This window comes from Salmo salar, chromosome ssa13 (genome assembly GCF_905237065.1).
Source record: "Salmo salar chromosome ssa13, Ssal_v3.1, whole genome shotgun sequence".
Taxonomy (NCBI): Eukaryota; Metazoa; Chordata; class Actinopteri; order Salmoniformes; family Salmonidae; genus Salmo; species Salmo salar.
The window spans coordinates 88,524,606-88,539,034 of NC_059454.1; positions in this window are offsets into that span (position 1 = coordinate 88,524,606).

Here is a 14,429-nt window from a genome sequence, read left to right on the forward strand (position 1 = left end):
GCTCTGCCAGGCAACAATTTCACCATGTGTTTCATATTACACTCCATCCATCTCACCACAAAAAAACGAATACATGCGGTTAGTCCATTGAGAAGACAGAACAGTATTTAATTGGATTCTTCAGTTTTTGAGGGAGAAAGTTGAAACGGACACCAATGTGAGAAGGCAGGACGGGTAAAAAGTCAGAACCACAATGTAGAAACTGCAGTGCAGATGGAAGAATAACGGAGTAACATAATCTGAACTACCTTGGCGGCTGCTCTCTCTGTGCTTCTGAAGGTTCATACATCACAGCTCTATCTGCTGCTTTGTCGGACTGGCTGCCCTGACGGGTGTAGATATAGTGCACAGGGACTGACTCTTGGCACTCACACACGGAGGGCCTGGGCATGGATAATGCTAGCTATGCACCATGAAAAAGAGCCCATGACTGCAAAGTTAACGTTATTCTCAATAAAGCAAAGAAAAACCTATTATTTCTCCTTAAAAGAAAGACTTGCGTGTTAAGGAGCACATTCTAGCCTTGGGTAACTGAATATCCTTATTGGATATCAAGCTTCCCTCACAAAGTACTGTTTCCAATTAATTAAGCATTATGTAAACATTTACAAAATCAAACATTTTAAACGTGTCTAAATGTCGTCTGTTATCCACAAACTGGTGAAGTTTCAAGATCGACGAGGCCAATATTGTGGAAGTAATGAAGTAAATACAGTAAACACATAGAAAGCACATGATCATCAATAAACTTGGTTCCATCTACATAGCTGCCCTCTTAATTCGATTCACAGGGGTGAAAATGAGAGCAGACATGACCCATTTGCTTATCTTCTTCCCCTTTTCCTCTAAAATCCCTCTCTCTCCTAACTACCTAATGAGAATCGGAAGTTTTAGTAGGGCAGCTCTGTTAGCTATCCCTGGTCTAACCTTACCCATCTGGAGGGGGCTTGCCAGCCTCGGGGTGACTCAGTCATTCTCAGTCAGTCTCCCTCCAGCTGCTGACCTGACTGCTGTCCACCTAACTAACTGGTCATCTGGGTTCCATTCACTGTGGGGGAACAAGGTAGTGTTGACCCTGGCCCACGTTGCAATGCCACTCTGACAGCTCGATGTGTTAAAGCTGTAACAGGGCTCACAGGGGGGCTAATGCTGCTTCCCAAATGGGACTGGCTATTAACCCAGCACCCCACCACCTTGGCCTGCACAGCCTGTGTGGGTAAGGACGAGGTGCGGCTCGTTCATTCACTTCAACCTAGGAGAAGGCTGGCGCTTGCCCTGTGATGTTGTTGTACCAATGAAGTTCATAATGTCCTCTCCTCACACCTTCACTGGTGCTGCGTGCAGATGAAACTGTATTATGAATTAAATGGTTGCAGACTTGTTTTTCTCCTCGATCTTTCTGAAATGGAGGTAATTTTATTTGTATGCTTAAAATACATCAAATATATGAACATGTTTGTTCCAAGGTAACGACTGCATGGAGTTTTTTACACAGCGATTGGTAAGAGAAGTAACAGCACTGCAGAGGAGACATGAATAGACAATGAGACGACAACCCAGGGGTGTGGAACAAACACACGATGAGCTGTCAACAAAACAGCTTGTTAGAACTTTCAAATCTCCAGACAACCACGGCTTACTGAAAAAACACTTTAGCACTTCTTTTCTCCCGAAAACATTTCACTTGACTGTCAATACTCCAATTGGATTAAATATGCATAATGTGGCCTTTTGCTTCATGTGTGGGGTGCCAGTGTGTACCAGGGGGTGGTGCCGTGAGCTGGATGGTTAGGACTGCTCCTGTATTCATGAGGCTGTATAATTCATGCTTCCTCAGGTGAGGGCCACACAGCAGCGTGCCAAACAGACCTGTTCTAGAAACGTTTCCCTCATCTGCACCAGCCAGCCCCATTTCCACTGGAAAGCAGCACAATGGCTTTCCTGCATCTGTCAAAAGAGCCAAAAACAGAAAAAGCGCGAGGCCAGGTGTGCGCCCATACACACACACATGCATTAAGACACACAAAATCACAGAGGCACACACAGCACCATCCGGCAAAGTGCACCACCACTGAAGCACAGGTTCAGTCTGTCGTATTCTGTACTGCACACTGTCCTACTGTGGTCAAGCACATGGGCGTACACAATAATTGCACTGTAAAGTTATGGTTTTGCTGTAATTTGGCAAAGGCCACTTCAAGACAGGAGAAACATTAGACTTCACAGGCCGTGAATGATTTCCTGGAAGACTGTGTAACCCTTGCTTTGTTTTGACTGGCGTTGCTTTTGGCTGACCAATGTATCCTAAAATACACAAGACTGGCTTTGACTGCAAATTTGTACGTTGTCCTTGATGGAGTTACACATTTCAGAAGTCAAAGTACAGATCACACACACCCCAAAGTGTATAGAATAACATCAGAGCCTTTCAACCAAAATGGCAGACTTTTGACTAGAATGGCTCATTCCAAACCTACAGTGAGGGAAAAAAGTATTTGATCCCCTGCTGATTATGTACGTTTGCCCAATGACAAAGAAATGATCAGTCTATAATTTTAATGGTCGGTTTATTTGAACAGTGAGAGACAGAATAACAACAACAAAAAATCCAGAAAAATGCATGTCAAAAATGTTATGAATTGATTTACATTTTAATGAGGGAAATAAGTATTTGACCCCTCTGCAAAACATGTCTTAGTACTTGGTGGCAAAACCCTTGCTGGCAATCACAGAGGTCAGACGTTTCTTGTAGTTGGCCACCAGGTTTTCACACATCTCAGGAGAGATTTTGTCCCACTCCTCTTTGCAGATCTTCTCCAAGTCATTAAGGTTTCGAGGCTGACGTTTGGCAACTCGAACCTTCAGCTCCCTCCACAGATTTTCTATGGGATTAAGGTCTGGAGACTGGCTAGGCCACTCCAGGACCTTAATGTGCTTCTTCTTGAGCCACTCCTTTGTTGCCTTGGCCGGGTGTTTTGGGTCATTGTCATGCTGGAATACACATCCATGACCCATTTTCAATGCCCTGGCTGAGGGAAGGAGGTTCTCACCTAAGATTTGACGGTACATGGCCCCGTCTATCGTCCCTTTGATGCGGTGAAGTTGTCCTGTCCCCTTAGCAGAAAAACACCCCCAAAGCATAATGTTTCCACCTCCATGTTTGACGGTGGGGATGTTGTTCTTGGGGTCATAGGCAGCATTCCTCCTCCGCCAAACACGGCGAGTTGAGTTGATGCCAAAGAGCTCCATTTTGGTCTCATCTGACCACAACACTTTCACCCAGTTGTCCTCTGAATCATTCAGATGTTCATTGGAAAACTTCAGACGGGCGTGTATATGTGCTTTCTTGAGCAGGGGGACCTTGCGGGCGCTGCAGGATTTCAGTCCTTCACGGCGTAGTGTGTTACCAATTGTTTTCTTGGTGAATATGGTCCCAGCTGCCTTGAGATCATTGACAAGATCCTCCCGTGTAGTTCTGGGCTAATTCCTCACCGTTCTCATGATCATTGCAACTCCACGAGGTGAGATCTTGCATGGATCCCCAGGCCGAGGGAGATTGACAGTTCTTTTGTGTTTCTTCCATTTGCGAATAATCACACCAACTGTTGTCACCTTCTCACCAAGCTGCTTGGCGATGGTCTTGTAGCCCATTCCAGCCTTGTGTAGGTCTACAATCTTGTCCCTGACATCCTTGGAGAGCTCTTTGGTCTTGGCCATGGTGGAGAGTTTGGAATCTGATTGATTGATTGCTTCTGTGGACAGGTGTCTTTTATACAGGTAACAAACTGAGATTAGGAGCACTCCCTTTAATAAGAGTGTGCTCCTAAACTCAGCTCGTTTCCTGTATGAAAGACACCTGGGAGCCAGAAATATTTCTGATTGAGAGGGGGTCAAATACTTATTTCCCTCATTAAAATGCAAATCAATTTATAACATTTTTGACATGTGTTTTTCTGGATTATTTTGTTGTTATTCTGTCTCTCACTGTTCAAATAAACCTACCATTAAAATTATAGACTGATCATTTCTTTGTCAGTGGGCTAACATACAAAATCAGTAGGGGATCAAATACTTTTTCCCTCACTGTAATTGACATCATTTGAGTCAATTGGAAGTGTACCTGTGGATGTATTTCAAGGCCTACCTTCAAACTCAGTGCCTCTTTGCTTGACATCATGGGAAAATCTAAAGAAATCAGCCAAGACCTCAGGAGCCAGAAATATTTCTGATTGAGAGGGGGTCAAATACTTATTTCCCTCATTAAAATGCAAATCAATTTATAACATTTTTGACATGCGTTTTTCTGGATTTTTGTTGTTGTTATTCTGTTATTCTCTTCCTGGGGTTACACACTATTACATATTCAGATAGTTATATACAGTGCAGTTAAATTAGATCCATAGAAAGTTAGCCAAACTCTTTATACAGCATACTGTATGATGATCCTGTTCAGATAAACCTATCATTAAAATTATAGACTGATCATTTCTTTGTCATTGGGCAAACGTACAAAATCAGCAGGGGATCAAATACTTTTTTCCCTCACTGTATCAAGTGAGTCCCCACTCTTGGCTCTGGCCAATGGCATTGATCTGTGAGAGAGAAGGCGGCACTAGGGCGTGAATAGCTCTGGAGGTCCCTGTGACTAACATGAATCACACGCTGGTCATTTGGGTTTCAAATTGGGATCCAAAGTGCAGTTCTCTGTGTTGTTTACCAGCCCAGGACAGCCCACGGAGCTATAAAATGAGCTAATAATCACATTTCAATGGAGTCCAGAACCTCTCCATATGAATGTATAGGCAGAGACTGGGACATTTTTCAGGTGGGGATTACCTAGCAGTAATGGTCAGATTGGGGCCTGTGCCACTGCCAAGGACAGTTTGCTACTGTACAATGGCACCATAAGATCTGCAGAACCTCATGTTAATGATATAATCACTGTGTTCAATAAATTAGTTACTGTAGTTATCAACTGAATCAGGGTGGGCCAAAATCTACCCATGATTCCCATTACATCCTGTTTCTGGCAAAAGCAGAGCAAACCGTGCGGTCAAGGCACCAAACGGCCTACAGCCGGGGTAATCAACTACTATTTAAGAACGTCCTGTCACACACATTTCCTAGATGGCAAAGGTCTGGATAGATATTTTCATTTATCGTCATAGCAACAACCCCCACCTAGCGACCCATGTGACCCCAAACTGTTCAAACTGTTGACACGCCTCTTGTTTGCAGTTTTAAAACGAATTTTCTGCAATTCTACACATTTTGCCATGGGATGGAGAGAAAATATTGCAGTTTCAAATCTAATTTCCTGCAATTCCACAAATGTTGCCATGTCTTATGTGTCTTCATATGATGCCCGAGTGACTCAACAAAATCAATGGGGGCCCCCTGGTGGTCGAGGCCCCTGGTCACATAATCTGGCCATGATAACTACAAGATTTAGATAGCTGGTTAGGATGTTTTACCTACCTAGCTACAGATGTAGGATCACCCTGTTCCGTTAAAACGTTCTTGCAATGCAGGAAATGTACAACTTGTAGTGTATTCAAGGTTTAAAAAGGCTTCTGAAGGCTTTCCACTTTTCACTTTTCCACTTGTCATTTAAGACTTGATTTTCCCTTAGACAAAAATGTCCATTAATTATAATCCACATAAAATTGCACATTTCTGTTGCTGCAGGATTATTTTCCTGCTCTAGGAAACTGGCTCAAATTAAGATCTTACATCTGTAACATAGGCTAGTTGATCAACTACATATTTGACATGTTATAAATAGCTCTAAGGTATGTCAGTGAATGTGATAACAAGAGGAAAACTGACCATGCGCTACTAAATTTCGAAATTGCAATCCACATTGACCCCGTTCTGGGTCCAGATCCGGACAGTGGTCCGCCTATTGAGCATGGCTGGCATACAGAGAGGACATCATCAGATGTGCCACCCACTTGTTTTCTGGTAGCCACAGACCCTTCCCTGGGGCCATGTCTCTCCCAGCCATGGGTTTACTGGTTCTCCTCAATCTGCTTCTGCTTCATTGGATCAAGCCTAGTGTTTGGTGATATTTAACTACAACTGAGTTTGTAGATGATGTAATGTGCTGTATTTGATCTATGAGAGGACCTCTGTTGTGCTCTTTGTTTTATTGTCTGGAGCCTGAGGCCTCTCAAGGCACCATAGGAACAGAGTGTGTGTAAACACAGCACTATTCTGGTCAGGGGTGTGTGTGGTGGGGGACACACAGTAAGCGTCCTCATCCTTCCTCTGCCCAGCCACACTGGCTCCCATTGTGTAGCAGTGACTCGGCCGGGGATGTGAGTGAGAAAAGCACCAGATCACTGAGATAATCTGACACCATACAAACCAAGACAGGCACGCAGTACTGCCCATATATGAGGAGGAATGACCAGTTGTCTATTTCCTGTAGTTGAGCTGTAGCCCCTGTCATAATGTGGCCCTTGTCATTTTGTTGTAGCCCGTATTGTTGTAGCCTGTGTCATGTTGTTGTAGCCTGTGTCATGTTGTAGCCCCTGTCATATTGTTGTAGCCCCTGTCATGTTGTTGTAGCCCCAGTCATGTTCTTGTAGCCCCTGTCATATTGTTGTAGCCCCTGTCATATTGTTGTAGCCCCTGTTATATTGTTTTAGCCCCTGTCATGTTTTTGTAGCCCCTGTCATATTGTTGTAGCCCCTGTCATATTGTTGTAGCCCCTGTCATGTTCTTGTAGCCCCTGTCATATTGTTGTAGCCCCTGTCATGTTGTTGTAGCCCCTGTCATGTTGTTGTAGCCCCTGTCATGTTGTTGTAGCCCCTGTCATGCTGTTGTAGCCCCTGCCATATTGTTGTAACCCCTGTCATGTTGTTGTAGCCCCTGTCATGTTGTTGTAATCCCTGTCATGTTGTTGTAATCCCTGTCATGTTTTTGTAGCCCTTGTCATATTGTTGTAGCCCCTGTCATGTTGTTGTAGCCCCTGTCATGTTGTTGTAGCCCCTGTCATGTTGTTGTAATCCCTGTCATGTTGTTGTAATCCCTGTCATGTTGTTGTAGCCCCTGTCATGTTGTTGTAGCCCCTGTCATGATGTTGTAGCCCCTGTCATGTTGTTGTAGCCCCTGTCATGTTGTTGTAGCCCCTGTCATGTTGTTGTAGCCCCTGTCATGTTGTTGTAGCCCCTGTCATGTTGTTGCAGCCCCTGTCAGGTTGTTGTAGCCCCTGTCATGCTGTTGTAGCCACTGTCATGTTGTTGTAGCCCCTGTCATGCTGTTGTAGCCCCTGTCATATTGTTGTAGCTCCTGTCATGCTGTTGTAGCCCCTGTCATTTTGTTATAGCCCCTGTCATATTGATGTAGCCCCTGTCATATTGAAGTAGCCCCTGTCATATTGTTGTAGCCCCTGTCATGTTGTTGTAGCCCCTGTCAGCTTTTTGTAGCCCCTGTCATGCTGTTGTAGCCCCTGTCATGTTGTTGTAACACCTGTCATGTTGTTGTAGCCCCTGTCATATTGTTGTAGCCACTGTCATGTTGTTGTAGCCCCTGTCATGTTGTTGTAGCCCCTGTCATGTTGTTGTAACCCCTGTCATGTTGAAACCCCTGTCATGTTGTTGTAGCCCCTGGCATGTTGCTGTAACCCCTGTCAGGTTGTTGTAGCCCCTGTCATGTTGTAACACCTGTCATATTGTTGTGGCCCCTGTCATGTTGTGGCACCTGTCATGTTGTAGCCCTTGTCATATTGTTGTAACCCCTGTCAGGTTGTTGTAGCCACTGTCATGTTGTTACTCCTGTCATATTGTTGAAGCCCCTGTCATGTTGTTGTAGAGCCTGTCATATTGTTGTAGCCCCTGTCATGTTGTTGTAACCCCTGTCATGTTGTTGTATCCCCTGTCATGTTGTTGTAGCCCCTGTCATGTTGTTGTAACCCAGGTCATGTTGTTGTAGCCCCTGTCATGTTGTTGTAGCCCCTGTCATGTTGTTGTAGCCCCTGTCATGTTGTTGTAGCCCCTGTCATGCTGTTGTAGCCCCTGTCATATTGTTGTAGCCCCTGTCATATTGTTGTAGCCCCTGTCATGTTGTTGTAGCCCCTGTCATGTTGTTGTAGCCCCTGTCATGCTGTTGTAGCCCCTGCCATATTGTTGTAGCCCCTGTCATATTGTTGTAACCCCTGTCATGTTGTTGTAGCCCCTGTCATGTTGTTGTAATCCCTGTCATGTTGTTGTAATCCCTGTCATGTTTTTGTAGCCCCTGTCATATTGTTGTAGCCCCTGTCATGTTGTTGTAGCCCCTGTCATGTTGTTGTAGCCCCTGTCATGTTGTTGTAATCCCTGTCATGTTGTTGTAATCCCTGTCATGTTGTTGTAGCCACTGTCATGTTGTTGTAGCCCCTGTCATGTTGTTGTAGCCCCTGTCATATTGTTGTAGCCCCTGTCATATTGTTGTAGCCCCTGTCATGTTGTTGTAGCCCCTGTCATATTGTTGTAGCCTCTGTCATATTGTTGTAGCCCCTGTCATGTTGTTGTAACCCCAGTCATATTGTTGTAGCCCCTGTCATATTGTTGTAACCCCTGTCATGTTGTTGTAGCCCCTGTCATATTGTTGTAGCCCCTGTCATATTGTTGTAGCCCCTGTCATGTTGTTGAAGCCCCTGTCATGCTGTTGTAGCCCCTGTAATATTGTTGTAGCCCCTGTCATATTGTTGTAGCCCCTGTCATGCTGTTGTAGCCCCTGTCATGCTGTTGAAGCCCCTGTCAAATTGTTGTAGCCCCTGTCATGTTGTTGTAACACCTGTCATGTTGTTGTAGCCCCTGTCATGTTGTTGTAGCCCCTGTCATGTTGTTGTAGCCCCTGTCGTATTGTTGTAGCCCCTGTCATATTGTTGTAGCCCCTGTCATATTGTAGTAACCCCTGTCATATTGTTGTAGCCCCTGTCATGCTGTTGTAACACCTGTCATGTTGTTGTAGCCCCTATCATGTTGTTGTAACCCCTGTCATGCTGTTGTAGCCCCTGTCATGTTGTTTTAGCCCCTGTCATGTTGTTGTAACCCCTGTCATGTTGTTGTAATCTCTGTCATGTTGTTGTAACCCTTGTCATATTGTTGTAGCCCCTGTCATGTTGTTGTAGCCCCTGTCATGTTGTTGTAGCCCCTCTCATATTGTTGTAGCCCCTGTCATGTTGTTGTAGCCCCTGTCATATTGTTGTAGCCCCTGTCATATTATTGTAGCCCCTGTCATGTTGTTGTAACCCCAGTCATATTGTTGTAGCCCCTGTCATATTGTTGTAACCCCTGTCATGTTGTTGTAGCCCCTGTCATATTGTTGTAGCCCCTGTCATATTGTTGTAACCCCTGTCATGTTGTTGTAGCCCCTGTCATGTTGTTGTAACCCAGGTCATGTTGTTGTAGCCCCTGTCATGTTGTTGTACCCCCTGTCATGTTGTTGTAGCCCCTGTCATGTTGTTGTAGCCCCTGTCAGGTTGTTGTAGCCCCTGTCATGCTGTTGTAGCCCCTGTCAAATTGTTGTAGCCCCTTTCATATTGTTGTAGCCCCTATCATGTTGTAGCCCCTGTCATGTTGTTGCAGCCCCTGTCAGGTTGTTGTAGCCCCTGTCATGCTGTTGTAGCCACTGTCATGTTGTTGTAGCCCCTGTCATGCTGTTGTAGCCCCTGTCATATTGTTGTAGCTCCGGTCATGCTGTTGTAGCCCCTGTCATATTGTTGAAGCCCCTGTCATATTGTTGTAGCCCCTGTCATATTGTTGTAGCCCCTGTCATGTTGTTGTAGCCGCTGTCAGGTTTTTGTAGCCCCTGTCATGCTGTTGTAGCCCCTGTAATATTGTTGTAGCCCCTGTCATATTGTTGTAGCCCCTGTCATGCTGTTGTAGCCCCTGTCATGCTGTTGTAGCCCCTGTCATATTGTTGTAGCCCCTGTCATGTTGTTGTAACACCTGTCATGTTGTTGTAACACCTGTCATGTTGTTGTAGCCCCTGTCATGTTGTTGTAGCCCCTGTCATATTGTTGTAGCCCCTGTCATATTGTTGTAGCCCCTGCCATGTTGTAGTAACCCTGTCATATTGTTGTAGCCCCTGGCATGTTGTTGTAACACCTGTCATGTTGTTGTAGCCCCTGTCATGTTGTTGTAGCCCCTGTCATACTGTTGTAGCCCCTGTCATGTTGTTGTAGCCCATGTCATGTTGTTGTAACCCCTGTCATGTTGTTGTAATCCCTGTCATGTTGTTGTAACCCTTGTCATATTGTTGTAGCCCCTGAAATGTTGTTGTAGCCCCTGTCATATTGTTGTAGCCCCTCTCATATTGTTGTAGCCCCTGTCATGTTGTTGTAGCCCCTGTCATCTTGTTGTAGCCCCTGTCATATTGTTGTAGCCCCTGTCATGTTGTTGTAGCCCCTATCATCTTGTTGTAGCCCCTGTCATATTGTTGTAGCCCCTGTCATATTGTTGTAGCCCCTGTCATGTTGTTGTAGCCCCTGTCATGATATTGTAGCCACTGTCATGTTGTTGTAGCCCCTGTCATGTTGTTGTAGCCCGTGTCATTTTGTTGTAACCCCTGTCATGTTGAAACCCCTGTCATGTTGTTGTAGCCCCTGGCATGTTGCTGTAACCCCTGTCAGGTTGTTGTAGCCCCTGTCATTGTTGTAGCCCCTGTCATGTTGTGGCACCTGTCATGTTGTAGCCCCTGTCATAGTGTTGTAACCCCTGTCAGGTTGTTGTAGCCCCTGTCATGTTGTAACCCCTGTCATATTGTTGTAGCCCCTGTCATGTTGTTGTAGCGCCTGTCATATTGTTGTAGTCCCTGTCATGTTGTTGTAACCCCTGTCATGTTGTTGTATCCCCTGTCATGTTGTTGTAGCCCCTGTCATGTTGTTGTAACCCAGGTCATGTTGTTGTAGCCCCTGTCATGTTGTTGTAACCCCTGTCATATTGTTGTAGCCACTGTCATGTTGTTGTAGCCCCTGTCATATTGTTGTAGCCCCTGTCAGGTTGTTGTAGCCCCTGTCATGTTGTTGTAGCCCCTGTCAGGTTGTTGTAGCCACTGTCATGCTGTTGTAGCCCCTGTCATATTGTTGTAGCCCCTGTCATATTGTTGTAGCCCCTGTCACATTGTTGTAGCTCCTGTCATGTTGTTGTAGCCCCTGTCAGGTTTTTGTAGCCCCTGTCATGCTGTTGTAGCCCCTGTCATATTGTTGTAGCCCCTGTCATATTGTTGTAGCCCCTGTCATGCTGTTGTAGCCCCTGTCATGCTGTTGAAGACCCTGTCATATTGTTGTAGCCCCTGTCATGTTGTTGTAACTCCTGTCATGTTGTTGTAGCTCCTGTCATGTTGTTGTAGCCCCTGTCATATTGTTGTAGCCCCTGTCATGTTGTTGTAACCCAGGTCATGTTGTTGTAGCCCCTGTCATGTTGTTGTAGCCCCTGTCATGTTGTTATAACCCCTGTCATATTGTTGTAGCCACTGTCATGTTGTTGTAGCCCCTGTCATATTTTTGTAGCCCCTGTCATGTTGTTGTAGCCCCTGTCATGTTGTTGTAGCCCCTGTCAGGTTGTTGTAGCCCCTGTCATGCTGTTGTAGCCCCTGTCATATTGTTGTAGCCCCTGTCATATTGTTGTAGCCCCTGTCATGTTGTTGTAGCCCCTGTCATGTTGTTGTAGCCCCTGTCATGTTGTTGCAGCCCCTGTCAGGTTGTTGTAGCCCCTGTAATGCTGTTGTAGCCACTGTCATGTTGTTGTAGCCCCTGTCATGCTGTTGTAGCCCCTGTCACATTGTTGTAGCTCCTGTCATGTTGTTGTAGCCCCGTCAGGTTTTTGTAGCCCCTGTCATGCTGTTGTAGCCCTTGTCATATTGTTGTAGCCCCTGTCATATTGTTGTAGCCCCTGTCATGCTGTTGTAGCCCCTGTCATATTGTTGTAGCCCCTGTCATGTTGTTGTAGCCCCTGTCATGTTGTTGTAACCCCTGTCATGTTGTTGTAATCCCTGTCATGTTGTTGTAACCCCTGTCATATTGTTTTAGCCCCTGTCATGTTGTTGTAGCCCCTGTCATGTTGTTGTAACCCCTGTCATGTTGTTGTAACCCCTGTCATATTGTTGTAGCCCATGTCATGTTGTTGTAGCCCCTGTCATGTTATTGTAGCCCCTGTCATATTGTTGAAACCACTGTCATGTTGTTGTAGCCCCTGTCATGTTCTTGTAGTCCCTGTCATGTTGTTGTAGCCCCTGTCATGTTGTTGTAGCCCCTGTCATATTGTTGTAGCCCCTGTCATATTGTTGTAACCCCTGTCATTTTGTAACACCTGTCATGTTGTTGTAGCCCCTGTCATATTGTTGTAGCCCCTGTCATATTATTGTAGCCCCTGTCATGTTGTAGCCCCTGTCATATTTTTGTAGCTCCTGTCATATTGTTGTAGCCCCTGTCATATTGTTGTAGCCCCTGTCATATTGTTGTAGCCCCTGTCATGTTGTTGTAGCCCCTGTCATGTTGTTGTAGCCCCTGTCATGTTGTCGCAGCCCCTGTCAGGTTGTCGTAGCCCCCTGTCATGCTGTTGTAGCCACTGTCATGTTGTTGTAGCCAATGTCATGCTGTTGTAGCCCCTGTCATATTGTTGTAGCTCCTGTCATGTTGTAGCCCCTGTCATATTGTTGTAGCCCCTGTCATGCTGTTGTAGCCCCTGTCATATTATTGTAGCCCCTGTCATGTTGTAGCCCCTGTCATATTGTTGTAGCCCCTGTCATGCTGTTGTAGCCCCTGTTATTGTTGTAGCCCCTGTCATATTGTTGTAGCCCCTGTCATGTTGTTGTAGCCCCTGTCATGTTGTTGTAGCCCCTGTCATGTTGTTGCAGCCCCTGTCAGGTTGTCTTAGCCCCTGTCATGCTGTTGTAGCCACTGTCATGTTGTTGTAGCCCCTGTCATGCTGTTGTAGCCCCTGTCATATTGTTGTAGCTCCTGTCATGCTGTTGTAGCCCCTGTCATATTGTTGTAGCCCCTGTCATGTTGTTGTAGCCCCTGTCATGTTGTTGTAACCCCTGTCATGTTTTTGTAATCCCTGTCATGTTGTTGTAACCCCTGTCATATTGTTGTAGCCCGTCATGTTGTTGTAGCCCCTGTCATGTTGTTGTAACCCCTGTCATGTTGATGTAAACCCTGTCATATTGTTGTAGCCCATGTCATGTTGTTGTAGCCCCTGTCATGTTATTGTAGCCCCTGTCATATTGTTGAAACCACTGTCATGTTGTTGCAGCCCCTGTCATGTTGTTGTAGTCCCTGTCATATTGTTGTAGCCCCTTTCATGTTGTTGTAGCCCCTGTCATGTTGTTGTAGCCCCTGTCATGTTGTTGTAGCCCCTGTCATGTTGTTGTAGCCCCTGTCATATTGTTGTAGCCCCTGTCATATTATTGTAACCCCTGTCATTTTGTAACACCTGTCATGTTGTTGTAGCCCCTGTCATATTGTTGTAGCCCCTGTCATATTATTGTAGCCCCTGTCATGTTGTAGCCCCTGTCATATTTTTGTAGCCCCTGTCATATTGTTGTAGCCCCTGTCATATTGTTGTAGCCCCTGTCATATTGTTGTAGCCCCTGTCATGTTGTTGTAGCCCCTGTCATGTTGTTGTAGCCCCTGTCATGTTGTTGTAGCCCCTGTCATGTTGTTGTAGCCCCTGTCATGTTGTTGTAACCCCTGTCATGTTGTTGTAACCCCTGTCATGTTGTTGTAGCCCCTGTCATGTTGTTGTAGCCCCTGTCATGTTGTTGTAGCCCCTGTCATGTTGTTCTAGCCCCTGTCATGTTGCCGTAGCCCCTGTCATGCTGTTGTAGCCCCTGTCATATTGTTGTAGCCCCTGTCATATTGTTGTAGCCCCTGTCATGTTGTTGTAGCCGCTGTCATGTTGTTGTAGCCCCTGTCATGTTGTCGCAGCCCCTGTCAGGTTGTTGTAGCCCCTGTCATGCTGTTGTAGCCACTGTCATGTTGTTGTAGCCCCTGTCATGCTGTTGTAGCCCCTGTCATATTGTTGTAGCTCCTGTCATGCTGTTGTAGCCTCTGTCATATTGTTGTAGCCCCTGTCATATTGTTGTAGCCCCTGTCATATTGTTGTAGCCCCTGTCATGTTGTTGTAGCCCCTGTCATGTTGTTGTAGCCCCTGTCATGTTGTTGTAACCCCTGTCATATTGTTGTAGCCCCTGTCATGTTGTTGTAGCCCCTGTCATGTTGTTGTAGCCATTGTCATATTGTTGAAACCACTGTCATGTTGTTGTAGCCCCTGTCATGTTGTTGTAGCCCCTGTCATATTGCTGTAGCCCCTGTCAGGTTGTTGTAACCCCTGTCATTTTATAACACCTTTAATATTGTTGTAGCCCCTGTCATGTTGTTGTAACCCCTGTCATGTTGTTGTAGCCCCTGTCAGACTGTTGTTGCCCCTGTCATGTTG